General features: G+C 54.8%; 1 protein-coding gene across 10 annotated transcripts in view; it reads right to left on the bottom strand.

The window, feature by feature from the left end:
- The window catches only part of NAV1 (neuron navigator 1), a 246,203-nt gene that overhangs the window by 130,377 nt on the left and 99,255 nt on the right, over positions 1-16,571 (bottom strand). The window lies entirely within an intron of this gene.

The following is a 16,571-nucleotide window of genomic DNA, read 5'->3' as shown; positions in this document are numbered from 1 at the left end:
GGCTCCAAAGCCACAGTCACCCCTCCTCTCACCAGCCTTCCGAGCAGCTGGGTTAGGGGTCACGATGACCCCTGGGACATCCCAGCCCCACTTCACCTCCCCATGGAGTCTCAGTTCCTGGGTGACTTTCATGACAGCACCCCACACGGGCGAGCGGGGAGGGGCTCGGGTGCAGGCAGAGAGACCCCAGGAGGAAAGCCGGGCCTGGGCAGTGTGTGAAGAGGGATGGGCAGGGGGAGCTGAGCGGCCCCTGCCCACGGCAAGCCGTGCTACGTGCCAAGGTTTTTAAAGTGCCCACGAGCAAACATCACGTTTCATCCTAAAAAAAAAATCACCCCATGAAGAGGCAGCAGAAGCACAGCTCATTTCCATCTGAGCACGAAGCCTGCTAAAGCCATCAGAGTAGGGGTGTTGGGGGATTTGGGGGGGGCGGTGAGGCTGGGGGAATGCGAGCCTCCCGGCTCTGGGGCTGAAATACCAAACCCTGGTCAGCCTGCTGTTTGAGCGTGTGGCTTGGACTTCGGCAGACATGACCTCATTCTCCTGCCTCCTGCTGTTACCAGCCTCATTTTTCTGAGGAGGGAAACTGAGGCGGCCTTCCAGACCCCAGGAACACTCAGCCAGAAGAAGACATAGGCTCCGTGGTTTCAATGCCTCACGCTGAGCCCATCGGGCCCAGAATTTCCTGGCCTGTGAGGGTCCTCTGGTCAGTCAGACTGGCCCTTCACATGCCTGGCTGGGGCCTCCGTCCTCCCTCCTCAAGGGAATGGCATTTCCTTACATGTGGGACATTTGCCAGAAGAGGTTCCCTCAACCAGCCCCACAACCAGGGAGAGCCAGCTCTGACGGCCCCTCAGGTTTCACGGAGAGATTATATGAGTCTCCGTGGGTGGGAAGAACTGTGGAGTGACTTTTAAAAGCATATTTATGAGGTTTCAAAGCCACAGGGAGAGAGAGGTGCGTTTGTTACTTGACCCTAAAACCTCAGCAGACACAGTTTAAAAAAACTGATGGGTCAGCCAGCAGCAGCCATTGGCTAAAGTGTCGCTGTGACAGGCAACGTCCTCCTCCTCCTCCCTCCCTGGGTTGACCTCCCAAAATAAGAAGCATCGCGGGACAGGAATACAAGTTGGGAGACCTGGATTTGGGTCCTGGATCTGCCACTCATTGGTTGGGTGACCTTAGGCGAATTTTGCCTCTCGGTACCTCAGTGCCCTCAACTTTTAAATGGGACTGGGTGATGAGGACTGATCCCTGGGGTCCCTCCAGGTTCTGACACTCTAAGAACCGCCTGGGTCCCCACCCCCTCCTCTCTGTGAAGAGTACCTACCGGCAGAGACATCTCGTCCCGCTCCTCCATTTCAAGGATCTGCTGGGAGTGCCACGCCGGGATGTCCTAACTTTAAAGCCTGAGGAACGGACGGCGTGACTAAACTTTAGTGCGAGAAAGTGCTAGGCCAGGAGTCAGAAGACCCGCAATCCTCAAATCTGAAGGCCCTCAACATCTCTGGCCAGGAGGAAGCTGAGAGTGAGAGGGAGCCCCCGCCGGCCTGACCAGGAGAAACGCAGAACGTCCAGGACCCCTGCTCTGCTTCTGCCTCCTTCTCCAGGTTACAAGGTGGGCGATATCCTCCCAGCAAGCCACAAGCCGAGCATTTCCAGGGCCCCAGGGACGGGCGTGGACAGAGAGGTCACTGGCTTCCTTCATGCGTCATTCCTGGGTCTCTATCCTAAAAGCAAGCTCTTAAAGTCTAACCTCAGTCCTTCTTGCTACTGTCATTTTTCTTTTGATCTCTCCTCCGTGGATATAAAGGACAGTTGCTTTGACGCCCTCACACACCATCCCCCACCCCATCTGTCTTTCCTCCCAGACTTATGTTGCCTACACTCAGAGCGGCTTGAGATAATATATAATTTTTTTTTTTGTAAGGAGGGAAGCAAGACAAGAGTGGGTGTGGGGACAGATTCCCTTCCAATTATGTCTGGCTCAGGCTGATGCGAGTGTCAGTCTGCATTCCCCGAACACGTAGGAGCTGAGAAGCAAGAAGGAGGCAAGAGATAAAGAGGTGCCGGCCACCCCAGCCTGTGCCACGGGCAGACCTGAGGAGCCTGGGTGGCTGGGCACGCAGGGGTCGGAAAGGTGGCCTGTGTGGGGATCTGGAGCCCCATTCTCTCAGTTCTGCAACCTGTTCCCTCGGGCCCCGGATCCCCATCCAAACGGGCCTTACCTTTGATGCACGGCCTTCACCTGCCCACTCAGAGCTCCCTGCTCCTTTGCTTCTTTTTACACGTGAGTTTGAGGAATGGAAACCGATACCAGTGATAGTCAAAAGAGACCAAAAGAAACCAGAAAAGTAAAACTGTTATCCCCGAAATCTCAAGGAGCGTAGTTCAAGACAGATGGTTTTTTGTTTTTTTACCTCTAACATTGGCACAGATAATAGAGAGATGAGCGTGTTTGCAGTGCGGGTGGTAGAAACTCCAAACCTCAGCAGGTTTGCTGTCAGGCTGGGAGTGGGCAGGAGGCACGGGCAATTCTGGCCTTTTAGTGAAGAGTCTCACACAGTGTGACTGCAGAAAAGAAGCCGGGAGTTCTGAGCACACAGCCTGGTGTCACGCTGGTCTATCAGCCAAGGAAGGAGGGATGATGACCCAGCCGTCCTCAGGAGGGAAGGCCCTCCCTCTATCTGCCCACCTATGGCTCTTACCCTCACACAGATCCGTGGCAGTGGCTGAGGCAGTGCAGAGGGGCCTGGCTGGAGGATGCCCTGAGCACAGCCAAGCCAGAAGGTTGGGAGAATGCGGGGTGCGCTTTGGAGAGGGGAAGGTGGGGAAGGAAGAAATGTGGGTGGGAGGATGCTGGCGTCTTTTAATCAAATGCAAATTTAAGGCAGACGGCATGCAAACTGACATGTCTAATTTTTGTGTCTGCAGTTTGGGCGGTGTTTGGAAAGAAACGAGCATCCTGGGGGAGATGCTTCCTGAGAACTTGCTCAGCACACACAGAAAAGACCTACAAGCGAGTCATCTGGTGAACTAACTCAGCAGTGATGAGGCAGCACGACAGACGCAGGGCCCAAGAACACCAAAAGGAGAGAAAGGGGCATCCTGGAGATGATGGGCCTGGCCACAGGGGGAAGGGAGGAGGTGGGTGGGCTGGTGGGAGGCTAGTGGCAAACGGGGCAGTCGGGGGCATGCTAAGGCTCAGGAGGAAGGGCCCAGAACACAGGGATCCGAGGACAAACAGTCTGGGGCCTCCAGGCACAAGGGCTGAATCTCCCCCCACCAGAAGGGGAGCTCCCTGAGGGCAATACCCATGTTTCCCCACCTGACTGGTGGGTCCTTAGGCACAGAGCTGAGTCTCCCCCAGCAGAACAGGGGCTCCTGAGGGCAAGGCCTACGTCTCCCTGTCAGACTAGGGGCTCCCAGAGGACAGGGATCATGTCTCCTTCCTCTACAACCTCATACACTGGGGGCGGACACACAAAAATGAAATAATACTACAAAGCCTTCAGTTACTGGGTGTCTGCAGGTGCCAGGCGTTGTGCTCAGTGCATTATGGACGTTATCTCATTCAATCTTGGTAGCAATCTTGTGAGATAGTATTATTTGGCACATTCAACAGGGGAGGAAAATGCAGCCCAGAGAGCATAACTGGCCCAGGGTCTCTAAGTTGGTTAATACACAGGCAGGATCTGAACTCAGGACTGACTCCATACTCTGTGCATTTGACCACTAGATTCTGTGTCCTTCCTCCCAGGACTCCAGGCGGGTAAGGGTGATGGCTTAGGATATACAGAGCTGCTGCAAACAGCTTGAGTTGAGAGGCTGGGGACTTTATGATTGTGATTCAGAGATAGAATTTCAGCAGGAAACCCAATCTCTATGCAGCATGTGAGAAAATGGCAGAAATCCAGCCCCTGCCCAGCCCTAGGCTAGCATGAGTTCCTCTGGCTCAGAATCGGGGCTAGATCCTCTGTGGCAAATTCCTTCCCATCCCCCACTGGACATCCCACCCCTAAAGCAAAGCCGGGGAGCCTCCCCTCACCCTAGCACTCTGGCCTCAGCCTCAGGCTTGTGGAAATAATGGGTTAGCATCAAACTCATCCACCTGTTCTCCCCTGAGATAAGGGAAGGAGCCAGGATGTCTTGGCCTCATTTCTCCCCAGATGTCCTTCCAGCTGTGTGTTAACAGGCCACTGGGGTGGATTTCATGCCTCAATCCTGGAAGGACCTTTCAAGGACCACCAGGGGGGCTGTGGGTCAATGCAGGGACTGGGGACAGGGTATGACTGTTTCCGGGGACCTGGGGTGGAGAAGGGACAGATAAGCCCCGGGTAAAGCTATGGGTCAGGTCAGAGTCCCCATCCTTACACAGAGGTCAGGACATGGTCAGTTTCACCCCGATCTAGACAGGATCCAGGTCTTGAGTTAAGGACTAGGGGGTGAGTAATGAACTTGAACAACCTTTGACTACCTTCTTCACATCCACTTCTGGTTCAACCACTTTTTCATACTGTTTTTGCTATTTTGTTTTCATCAAAGTCTAAACAACCACCAGGCTTATGTATTACTTTAAGAACGTTTGGCAAAGCCAATTTCTAGAGAACGTGCTTCTCCTCTATCCCTGTGATGGCTCAGTCAGAGCCCACCCCACACCCCTGCGGGGAGACTGGCTGACGTCTTGCACAGGGAAGGCACGGAGTTGTGGGCATCCGTGTTCTGCCACGCGAGGTGGGGGCAGAAATGCTGGTCTGGGGTACAAAAGCTGGATCAGATGTGTGGAGCGGAACAGAGCACAGAGCAAGAACACTGAGCAGGTGAGGGTGCTCAAATAAAGTGAGTTTCCTTCACCCTGGAAACTTGGCTGATCCCTGCAAGACAGCTCTGGGTCTGTGTTCTATAACAAACTCCTCCTTTGGCTCAACCTGCCTCCAGGGGGTCTTCCACAAACATATCGGAGCTGGATTGAAATAGGGTCAGTAAAGAGCCAATCTATGAATGAAGCCATTGGAATCCCTGGTTGACCCTGGTGTCTGCGGGGCCAGGGTGATTAGGACGAGGAAGGACAGGTGTCTGTAAGCAACAGAGCTAACTCTAATGATCATCTGTGATATGCCAGGCGCTCCATACTCTCTTCTATTTGATCTTCACAATTACCCCCATGTAGTGGGTATAAGCCCCATTCTACAGGCTCAAAGAGGAACAGGCTCAAAGAGGAACAGGCTCAAAGAGGGCTAAGGACAGCAAGCTGGTAGGCAACAGAGTTTATTTGAATCCTCACATGCACGACAACTTTCTATTACCCCATGCAGTCAAGGTCCCAGAGATACACACGGCTCCAGGCCAAGGGCAGACGGCAGAATCTTGATGCATCCCTGTCCTCTAAGACGTTTCATGCCGGCCGGCCCTTCTGGACTGCCAGGGCAGGTGTGTGGGTTGGAGAAGCGAACACAGATGGTGATGAAAGCATAGATAGCATATCAACCACAGGCTCCATAAACTGTCCACTGCCTGCAGCAAGTACCCAAGAGAGTCTAGGGAATGTGTTTGGCTCCCAGCTCCCTGGGCTACCATTCTTCTACAGAGGTCATCAGAGCGGGGCCCCTCTGGAATAAAGGATCTTGGCAGCCGCCCAGGAGGGTTGGCTATGCCTATGGACTCTGCAAGGCCAGTGCTCTCTACTAGTGAGAAGCCCTAGAGCACAGGGCTTAGGAGGCAGGTGCTTGAGCCACATTGCCTGGAGGTCATACCCAGGCTCCTCGATTTCCTGGCTGTGTGACCCTGGGGAAGTTACTTAACCTCTCCGTTTCCTCATCGGTAAAATGGGAATAAAAATAGCACCTAACTCACTAGGTTGTTCTAGGTGACTAAATGAATTAATATATGTAAAATGCTTAGAACAGTGCCTGATACATAACACATAATAAATAATAGATATCATTATTGTGAGTCCTTGGATCTTCCACGTAGCTAACTCTCTAAATCTAGAAATCAGGGGCCACTGGCCAGGGGGGAACAAGAAAGGAAAAGAGAAGCCATGCCCTGCAATGCAGATAGGGCTGAATCTGCAACACCAGCCACGCACCAGCGCTTTCCCACACATGCAGATGTCAAGGCATCTTCCCAGATATGGGAGCTGGGAAGTCTGACCCCTGTGTTACCACCAAGGAGGGTGAGGTTGAGGCACTAAGTGGCTTATTCAAGATCCACCGTTAAGAGTGACAGACCCACAGGGCACCTGAGTGGCTCAGCTGGTTGAGTGTCAGACTTCAGCTCAGGTCATGATCTCGCAGTTCGTGAGTTTGAGCCCCGTATCAGGCTCTCTGCTGTCAGCACAGAGCCCGCTTCAGATCTTCTGTCTCCCTCCATCTCCACCCCTCCCCTGTTCTCTCTCTCTCTCTCTCTCTCTCTCTCTCTCTCTCTCTCAAAAATAAACATTTAAAAAGTTAAAGAAAAAAAAGAGGGACAGATCCAGGATTACCATTGTAGGGACTAGAGGAAGAGCTTGTCCCAGGCTGATATTTTGGGTCCTGATTCTTCCCGATCATTCTAGTCATCACGGGCTGATCCCTCATATCCTCTAGGAAGGCCCTCTCCCCAAGAGCCTTCCTGCAGCTGGGCACCGCTCTGTCACAGCACTGGCCATAACGCTGTATCACAATTGCCCATCTGTGGTCTGCTTCCCGGACTAGACAGTAAGAGCCTTGGGAGGCAGAGGTTGGGCCAAACATCTGAGGAACATTTGCCCAGGCAGAAGAGAATACGTTCTTATAGACCTGGGGTCTCAGGACCACTGCAAGGCTGGTTCAGCCTAAAGGTTCTAGAATGTCTGGAAGGCATGGGAAGCAGAAAGATCCTACTTGTTGTGCAAGAGGCAGTGGAGTCTACGGTGAAATGGATGAGCTTGAATCAAGCCTCATTTGAATCTTAGCTTTACCATGAACTTGCCATGTGACCTTGAGCAAGCTGTGTGGCCTCCCTTGGACTCCTCTATGTTTCCACATACCTCAGTCTTGTGCAATAGCAGGGTTACCAGTCTACAGAAATGCACCAGGAGGGGCATAATGGCTGCTAAAAAATACAAAGCACTCCCACACCAGTAGGCAAATTAAGTGCTTCCTTGGGCCCTCAACTGTTTCTCCTGCCACCCTGGTCACGTGGGCCCTTCCTCTGGGACCCCTACAATTCAGCACCCACAGAGTTAACATCTGGCATAACAGAGGGCCCCCAGGATTCCTCCAGTTCCTCAGCCTGAGAGAGTTGTGAAATATTTTGCATGTGACCCTTGATTAATATCTCATTGTGAGGATGAAATGGGTTTATGCAAGCAAAGCATTCAGCACAGCTGGCAAACAGTGAGTGCTCAATAAATGTTAGTCACTATTTTGCTACATCTCCAGTGACAACTGTCTGTGAGTATTCAACGGTCCACCACGGATCCTAAGGATGAAGGGGTTTTTTTTTTTGTTTTTTTTTTTAATTTTTTTTTTTTTGGTAACATTTATTCATGTTTGACAGTGACAGAGACAGAGCATGAGCGGGGGAGGGTCAGAGAGAGAGGGAGACACAGAATCCGAAGCAGGCTCCAGGCTCTGAGCTGTCAGCACAGAACCCGATGTGGGGCTCGAACTCACCGCGAGATCACGACCGACGCTCAACTGACTGAGCCACCCAGGCGCCCCAGGATGAAGGTTTTTGACCCACCTGCAGAGTCAGAGGCCTCAATTAAAGTCTCGGGCACTGAGTGCTTCCTTCTGGGGAGCCCAAACCCTGCAGCCAGGCCCTCGGCAGCCCCAAAGCTACAAGCTGAGTGGAGACGCCAAGCAAGGAGGCCTTGCCCTGAGCTCCTGGGAGCCCAGGAGTGCCTTCACAGTGGCATCAAGAACAGGGGCAGCCGCTCCGCACTGCCTGCTGTGAGCAAACCCCACCAGCTGGGCGGGTGTCAGGCAGCACAGGGACGGAGTCTTGTCCCTGCACTGAGGAAGGCCGCCCCTCATGGTTGCTGCTGTCCTCGTCGACAGGGGGAGCAGCAGTTGTAGCACCTGCCGGTCTCGCTGCCCCAGGTGGGCACTCCTGCCTTCTCTGCTGCCATGACCCCCGTCTCTGGAGCTGCAGCAAAGGAGCAGCATGACAGGGAAGCCGTGCACTGAGCACCGTGGCAACCCCTGGCCACCACATCACCATCCAGGCCAGGGAGGATCCATGCAGGATAGTATCTACTGTTGCTAAGGCAACCCCTGAATTCCAGGACCACACCTCCTGGGGATACCCAGAGATGCCAGGAAAAAGCCAAGTCCTCTTTGACAAAACACCCTAGCTCCTGTAACAACAGAACCCCATGGCAACATCCGGGGCACGGCCACTGGGACAGTCCGGTGGCATCGCGGAGAAGAGAGGAAGATAAAGATTTGAGTGGAGGATAAGTCCCTAATCCTTCACCAGGGCACCCTCATTCCCTGTGGGTCCTTCTACCCCAGGGTGGAGGGCTGTTCCCGTCAGTCCCCGAAGGACCATCTGTTCCGAGGGCGCCTAGCCAGCTAGTCCCAATCCAGTCCTCCTACTCCATCCAAGGAAAGCTGGATGACGGGAATGCATCTCCCTTGTGCCAAGTGTTTCTGATTCCTTTAAATAGCTCCCCAACTTCCAACTCCCTCAGAAGGCATCCTGGACGGGACAAGTGAGCTAGGAGCTGAGATGTGGCCCACACCCTCTTTATGCCTGGTCTCTGAATTGTATGCGAACGAAATTCTCCTCTGTCTACTGTCTGATCGGTTTGTGTGTTGGTTCCGTCGTGCACCGGCTGGTTCGTACTGGCCGTGGGCACTCCCCAGGCCTGGGGTGGGGCAGTGCCAATCCCCGGGCAAGGCAGAGAGCTAGCCGCACCTCAGGCCTAATCAGAGCTGCTGCTAATCAAAGGGACAATCTCTGGTCATCAAGACGTCCTCTCTCTCCGTGCCTCTGGACCCTGCAGGGGCAGCAAGGGCAATCCTCACTCAAGCAAACAGATGCAGAGCTTGAGAGGCCCTGGGCTGACTGATCTCATCAGACAGTAACCTCTCCAAAGGACCAGTGAGCCCAGGATTCTGTTGGGGATCCTTTGGGGCAAACCTTGATTGCTCTCCTCTGTTTAAATGTTGCCCAGAGCCTGCGGTCAAGCCCCAGTGCGCTCCGCTCGGGTCCGTCACGTCCCCTCCGGACCTGTCTGTCCAGTCTCATTCTCTCTGTCGCTTCCTGTTCCACCTCTCTCCCAGCAGACAGGGCCCCATGATGAAGCCCATCACTTACCTCCCCCTTTCCTTTTCCAGTCCCTTCCACTTCTGTGGCTGGGATTTCAACCTTCTTTCAAAACCACATCACTTCTCCAGAGCTTCCCCTCCTCACCCACTGCACCCATGGGCACACTTGCCCCATGTACCGACTCCTGCTCTCCTTGGCCTTGCCCAACTTTGTCGCAGCACCTGCTACCATCGCCTGGTACAGGAAGGAGCACGATCCTTCTCACCTCCGCTCTAGCCTGTCAGAAGCTAGCAAGCAGGGCCCAAAGCCTCAATGTCAGGGGCACAGTGCTTTGCCCACAGAGACTGCTTGACACATTGATTCTGAACTCAGTGCAAAGAAACTCAACTTCCAGGGCGTGGGAGGAGTCTTGAGGCTCCTGGAAGCAGCATGGCATAGGGGGTAAGTTCAAATCCTGGCTCTGCTGCTCACTTGCTCTACTAGCTTTGGGCAGATTACCTATAGGTCGCAGGATTACTGTGAATACTAAATGACTTGTTACACATAAGGAACAAGAACAATGCCTCTTTTACAGCAAGTGATTGATATGTGTTCGTTATTATCATTAGATTATCGTATTCTCCGGGCCTACTTTCCGCACCCCCCTAGGAGAGTCAGGTGTCAGAGCTCCCAGGAGGCAGCTCCTCAGAGTGGGATGGTGGGAGTCCTAGGCCCCGTGGCAGCTTATGAAGCCTGCAGAGAAAAGCCAAGGCCTCCTGGGTGGCTGCCAACTTCCCCCAAAGGGAAAGGCCTGTTTAGCTAGTCACCAAGGGCAAAAGGGAGCCTGTGTCCTGAGAGTCTGAGGACTCACCAGCACTCATAGTGCTTTTCTGGGAGAGAAGCCAGGGAGACCGAACCCCTGCGGCCTCCGCCTGGGGGTCTATTTGAGGGAAATCGTTCCACCCTGGTCATATTTCAGACTCTTTCAAACCTGCCCAGTCCTTGCATGCACAGAATGCGTGCACACAAATGTACCTTGAGCACGTGCATATCTGCTGGAGGACAGTCAGTGCTCCACATGACATATGCAATCCCCTGCACACCCCGTGTTCACACCCTGACTCCCAAGCTCATCTTAGGGTTACCGGCCATATGCCACACCCCCTCTGAACCCAGGACCTCCACACACACACCTAAGTCTTGCTCCTCAACATGTGCTACCCTCCTACCCAGCCCAAGGTCCTCGTTTCCAATCTGGCTCTCCATGTTAACACCTGCGGCTTATGACGCTATTCCACCTCCCAGACCAGATCACACCCAATGGCAACACCCTGACCAGATAGCCTGCAAGACGACCCTGGGGACCAACACTGGGAGCATGGGACAGCACACCGCGGGTCTGCCGGGCCAGGCTTGCTCTCCGTTTCCACATCCCCAGCGCAAAAGAGTGAGCGCCCTGACAAGTCCACAGCAAGAGCCGCGGCCCAGGAATTAGAGGGCTGCAGAGAACCCGCCCGCTCCAGTGGCCCTGAAATGTGTCATTGAGACGTCCAAAATAGACTTGCCCATGGCCCAGGCCAAGGCCCAGCCCCTGCAGAGCCCTGGCCGCCTTGCTGAGGTTTGGCTGGAGCGGACTTGGAGAGCTGTGTGTCAAATGCATGATATACGACAGCACTGGCAGCAAGAGCCTGGAACCTGCTGGAGCCAAAGCTCTCAGGGGTGAACCTGTAGCCCATGGATGGGCTGTGCTCCGTGCTCTCCCACCCCCACTGCAGCACTACAACAGGCCTGAGGAGTCTGGGGGCTCCGCTCCCACTAGGTCTCCATCCTCCTCCGCGTAGCTTCCCACCCTTGCAGTTTGCTCCTTCTCCTGCCAGAGGCATAGGTGCTGAGGAAAGACGAAAAGCCCGGACCCATCCCACTTATTCCAGGCACGCGTGTTGTGCCCGCACTTAGCCCACGGCCACCAACATGCTGGACACACCCTTGGCACAACACTAATCCTTCCTCAGCCTCCGGTTGGGAGACGGAAGCAGCTCCTGGGGCACCTTCCCAGTCTGCACCTTGATCCCTGCTGGTCAGAAGGAAAAGAGACCTGTGTGCACTGAACGAGGCAGAACTGAACCCAGGGGGCTCTGGTTTTGCCTCCCTACAGGAGGGTCAGTCCCCAAAAGCAACCGGGAGGGAAGGTGTCAGAGATGAAGTCCACTTTGAGGGCTGACCCAGTGTTCCAGGGGCTTCTATGGACAGAGCATGCCCACCGAGGGCCAGTGAGCTGTGCCTGGCCCCCGGCCCTTCCTGTGCACGAGAGGGAAGGCTGCAGCCTCCAGGGACTTCAAACGCATCTGGGTAATCCAAACAGGGTGTGGGAGGAGGTCAGCCAGCACAAATGAGAAACATGTGGCGTCCGTTTCCCCACTGCTGGCTGGCTAGCACAGGGTTTCCAGGCAGCGGGAGAAGGCTGTGGGGAGGAGGCCAGGTTGGACCCAGAGAACACACAGCCAGGTGCCCAGATGCAGATATTATGAGCAGGCGGGGGTGGGGTCCAGGTGGGGAGCAGGACTCTGCTGGGCCCAGGAATCAGGGTGACGGATCGGCTCCTCTTCCTCGCAAGTCTTATTCCAAAGGGAAAGACAAATGGACGGAAAATTAAAGGAGGTGACAACGGGAGAAAAGATGCGGTGGAATGTGGCTATGTGTCTGACCTCAAATATAAGAGAGCTGTGAAAGGCAGGCTAGCTTAACCTGGAAGGATCTAGGCAGTAGGTTTGGACCCATGGGTGGAAATTCTCAGAAAGAAGACACTTAGCTCAACAGGCTCTCCAAAAATGAGCACTTTCCAGGAAAATAAGGTAGTGAGCCCTCTGTCACTAGGAGTGTGTAAACAGAACACCCACCTGCCTATGATGCTATAGAGGGATTAGCTTCAGCTTTGGGTGGGTGGCTCAACTAGACAGTTTCCATTCTGTGGTTCTGTGAAATCCCAGGGAAGGGTGGGGGAGGAGGAGGATTCTGCACAGAGAAGGGGATTTTTCTCTCCCTGGCTGTATGAGGAGACACGGCAGTGTCTGCAGACGTGGAGCGGTGGCAGGGGGCTGAGCTGCAGTTAGGAGCCCTGGGGGCTCTGCTCAGCCTGGTCAATGCAGGACTGGTTCTCCCTTGAACCCCAGAAGGCAACCTGCCCCTTCAGTCCTTGGGGTCAGAGGCTGTGAGGCGTGGGTATGTGTGTGTGGAGGGACGGTTGTAGGGAAGCGGAGCCTGGAAGTTAGCAGGAGAAAGGATCTGGGGCTGGCAGCCTAGGGTTGGGGACAGGACACAGGAGGGGGGTCAGAGGTGTTTGGGGCGTGGGGGGCAGAACAAACGGGAAGCATCAGGAAACACCCCAGGATTCTAGGTGACTTGGTCCTGTTACCCATTCAGTCCACGTCTAGAAGGGGCCGGTGGCCTGGGGCTGGAGCCACCAGTGATGATGAAGGGCATCTCTCTGGGTTGGTTTACGCTTCAGGCACTCGTGCTCCATCTGCCTGTCTCCCCAGAGCAGAGGAACTACCCCCAAGACCTACTCATCCATCCATCCTTTACTCTCAGAAGCAGAGCCTTGGCCACAGCAGCGTGAACAAGGCAATGCCCAATGGCTAGGACCAGGACCCGACTGGGGCCCCTCAAAAGCACTAAAGCCTAGACTGGGAAGGAAAAGTTCCGAGCAGTGAGTAAAGAAATGTTCCCCTTAGTGCTAAGCTTGAGGAAGGCAGGAGGCCTCACAGCTGGAAGGTTCTATGCCAATTTCTTCTCCACATACATGCTCACCTGCAGACCGCCACACCTTGCCACAGTCCTTCCTTCGGCCTGTGACTTTACAAGCACTCTCTGGCAAACTGCTGTGCCCAAGGAAAGCTAGTGAGTTGTGTCCTCGTGCTCCAGCTAGGCCTCCGGGGAACTCCCTGGCAGGCTTCAGGAGTGGCTCTGGGCGTGGAGCCTCCGACCTGAGGGAGCTAGGTGAGCCTGCACATATCACCTGTCTCCTCTGGGCATCAGTTCTTTTCTGGAGAACTCACTGTAACTCCTCTTCCCACCCGGACCCCCACCCAGTGCACGGAAGAAAAAGGAAGTAATTTCTGCCCTCCCCCTATTCAAAGGGTCCCAGAACACATTCTCTAGACTAAACTCCACCCTCACCACGCCTCCAAAACCCACATCAGCCAACTGGCTTAGAGATGGATGGCTTCTTGGACTTCCTTCCCCTCTTCTGTTTGCCCTCAGCCTCTGAGGGCCTAACTGTTGTCATGGCAACCCCTCACAAGGGTCCAGACACCATGAGGAAGTGGGGCTAGGAACTCCAGAGGCCTCGGCTCCTTTACACCCTGACCTTGGGCTGCCTTAGCTGTCCTATTTTGTCCCTTTGCCTAGAGGGTTGAAGAAAGGAAAACTGACTGTGTGGGGGCTCAACAGACTGCTTTTGTTTTGAGATCCTTAGGTCCAGGGCTGATAAGGCAGGAAGAGTGGGGTCTGGGATGGTTTTGTGTATTGAAATGGCCTGGGACATTTTCAAGGTCTGATCACCTTAATCTGCATCCCCCTCCCCAGCCCTGTAAGTAGGGAAGAGTCATGGGGGTGGGGTCTCTTTCATTCACAAATGGGGAAACCGAGTTCCAGGGGAGGTCACAGAGCTTAGAACTTTTGGACAGGGAACTCAAGATTGCAGCCTCTGACCCTGTCCCCAGTTCCAGGCCTGGTGACATTTCCTCTCAGAGCCAAACTGCTTGATGTAGATTATCATGCCAGGGTCCAAAGGCATCTGATTGCTGGGATTGGCCCATTTTCCCCTGGGCACTCACCCCTCAGCCTTCCAAGTTTCCAGGGTTCCCCAGTGGGACCCTAGTTATTTGGCAGCTTCCAAAGCAAAGGAAGGGGTAGGGAGCCTGCCTAGACCATCTGGGTTCCAGCTGATTTCTGGGAAGAGAATGATCAAATTTCAGCTCTTCTCTTTTATTCCAGAAAGGCTCTTATTTGGGGCTGCCTCACTCCTCCTTCCCTCCCACCCTCCCCAAGAAATTGGGTCTTGGCAGCTTTTTGGGTCTGGGATGGTGATAAGGAGTGTGTAACCTTTGACCCTCAGCCTCTCAGGTAGGGAACAAATACTCTGTTTTTACTCAACATCCTGAGGCATCAAGACAGCCGTTCTTCTCCTCAGGAGCCACCCTGCTCTCCAGTGAAGGTCAGGCCTGACAACCTGGAACACCTTCATAGGCTTGGAGAGACTGATCCAGCTCTCTTGTCCCCTGGCCCCCAAACACGTCCGTCTACCCTCCACCCCAACTCCCACCTTCACACAGAAGAGAAGTTTTACCTAAAGACAGCAGCTCCCACTCCCTCCCCTCCCCACCACCCTGTGAGGCCAAGCACTGTCCCTCTAGGACCTACCTGCATGCCCCACCCCCACCTTGGTTCTCGAAGCCCTAAACAGTCCAGCATGATTGCCAGACTTTCCACCTCTCTCCGCCTACCAGAGATCTTAGCCTCTCAGCCCCTCTATGGGGTCATCAGGGCAGGTTGGTGGCCTATGTCCAGAGACACTTGCTTTGGTCAGGCCCCTCTTGACCTGCTGACTCCCCTTTCTTAATCGGGCCTCCCAAATGAAGCCAGTGCTTAGGAACACAAGGAGAACCTGCCTTCCATCACTAACTTAGAGGTGGCTCTAAGGCCCTAGAGGCTTTTTACTCTGCATTTCCCCAACTGGGAAGTGGTGGGGAGGGAGGTGTTCTCTCCTTATCTCCAAGGTTGCTGAAAGGCTGCAGCACCAGTGTGCTTTGGGAATGACAACTGCTGAACAGGAGTAAGGGCCCCCAGCTCAGCTCCCGCCCCCCTCCTGCCCTCCATCCCCATCCCCAGTCAGCTCTAGAACTATCTGTCAGGGTTTCTGAGGTTATTGCCTCTTGAAGAGCAACTAAGAGAGCTTCAACCAGGCAGCCAGGTCCTGGGACGGTGCTGGGTCTTGCAGGCCTGGGGACAGCCCAGATTGCCTAAGTCATTCCAAACAGGTGAAGCCCTGACCTTGAAAGGAGAGCTGTGCCCTCTACTTTTCTGAGTCCCTGACACTCCCTTCCTCTCCCCAGGAGACAGTCAGATACTCAATTCCTCTCCTGAGAACCATCCACACCCCATCCACACCCACTTCTTAGTGCTCTTAGTGCCCGGGGAATGTTCCTCCCGCAGTCTGCCTGCCTGGTGCCTCCTCTGGCCTCAGTCACAATTCAATTATCACCTCCTTAAGCTTAAAGACCTCTCCTTTCCAGTTCTCCTCTAACACAGGGTCCCCTTTCATTTTCTCCATAGCCCTCTCTGTGTCTGGAATTATTTTATTTCTTCATTATCTGTCTCACCCCATTAGACTATAAGCTCCTTGAGGAGGGCACTCAGCACAGGGGTGGCACACTCCCTTTGCAGGGAGAGGCTGCCCTGTCAGCTTCTGTCCCCCCGCAACCCCCCAATCCCCACTTGTCCCTGCAGAGGCCTTCTGGAGGGGCTCTCCGAGGGAAAAGGCTGCTCTTCCCCTCTTTGCCCTTGTCCTGTCTCCTGACTGTCCCTGCAAAGCCCACACGCGGCCTGCTATGAGAGGCCCCCAATCCAAAGCTCCAAAGGCCTCTTGCCCCAGGTCAGCGGTTCCTCATGCTGGCCACTCCGGGGTCTGGGGATCCTGGGGTGACAAGAGCAGATCCAACTAGTCTTCTCCAGAGCTGCCAGTCGAACACCGCCACCCTCCATCCACCCCCACCCGCCCCACCGCGTCCAGCCGGTCCCCGGCCCGCGGCCCGCGGCCCGCGTCGGCCCCGCCCCTTCACACGCGCACGGACACGCCCCTTCCCAGCCCCCAGCGGGGCGGGCAGCCTGCCTGGTACCCGGGAAGCTCGGGTCCCTCGGCGCCGGAGGACCCACATCCCAGCCACCGCAACAAGTCCGCGGAGCCAAGGCGGCCCGTTCGGGCTCCAGGCCTTGCCGCCGCCCTCCCATGGTCCCGGCACGACCCGTGCCTGCCCCCGAGGCGCGGCAGCCCTGAGTCCTGCACATCCCGGATCTATCCCTCTGAGGGAGAGGGCTCTCCGGGGAAAGCAAGCGCAGTTCCGGGGCCCGCTCCGGGTTTTTTGCATAGACTCTTCAAGCTCGGAGAACAATGGAGCAGCTCTCTGCGCTTCCTCCGCCCCGGCAAGCTTTGTTCCTTCCTTCCCGCCCGCTCGGCTTCTATTAGCCAAAGGGCAAAGGCTTCCCAGTCAACCAGGAGTCTCCGCGCGAAAGCCCAGACCTTTCCACACTCTCCAAAAAAAAAAAAAAAAAAAAAAAAAAAAAAAAAAAAAAAA

This window comes from Herpailurus yagouaroundi, unplaced genomic scaffold (genome assembly GCF_014898765.1).
Source record: "Herpailurus yagouaroundi ecotype Mexico unplaced genomic scaffold, PumYag 308, whole genome shotgun sequence".
In the NCBI taxonomy this organism is placed as follows: Eukaryota; Metazoa; Chordata; class Mammalia; order Carnivora; family Felidae; genus Herpailurus; species Herpailurus yagouaroundi.
The sequence above is the reverse complement of the archived record's forward strand: the minus strand, read 5'-3'. Positions and strand labels throughout refer to the sequence as shown.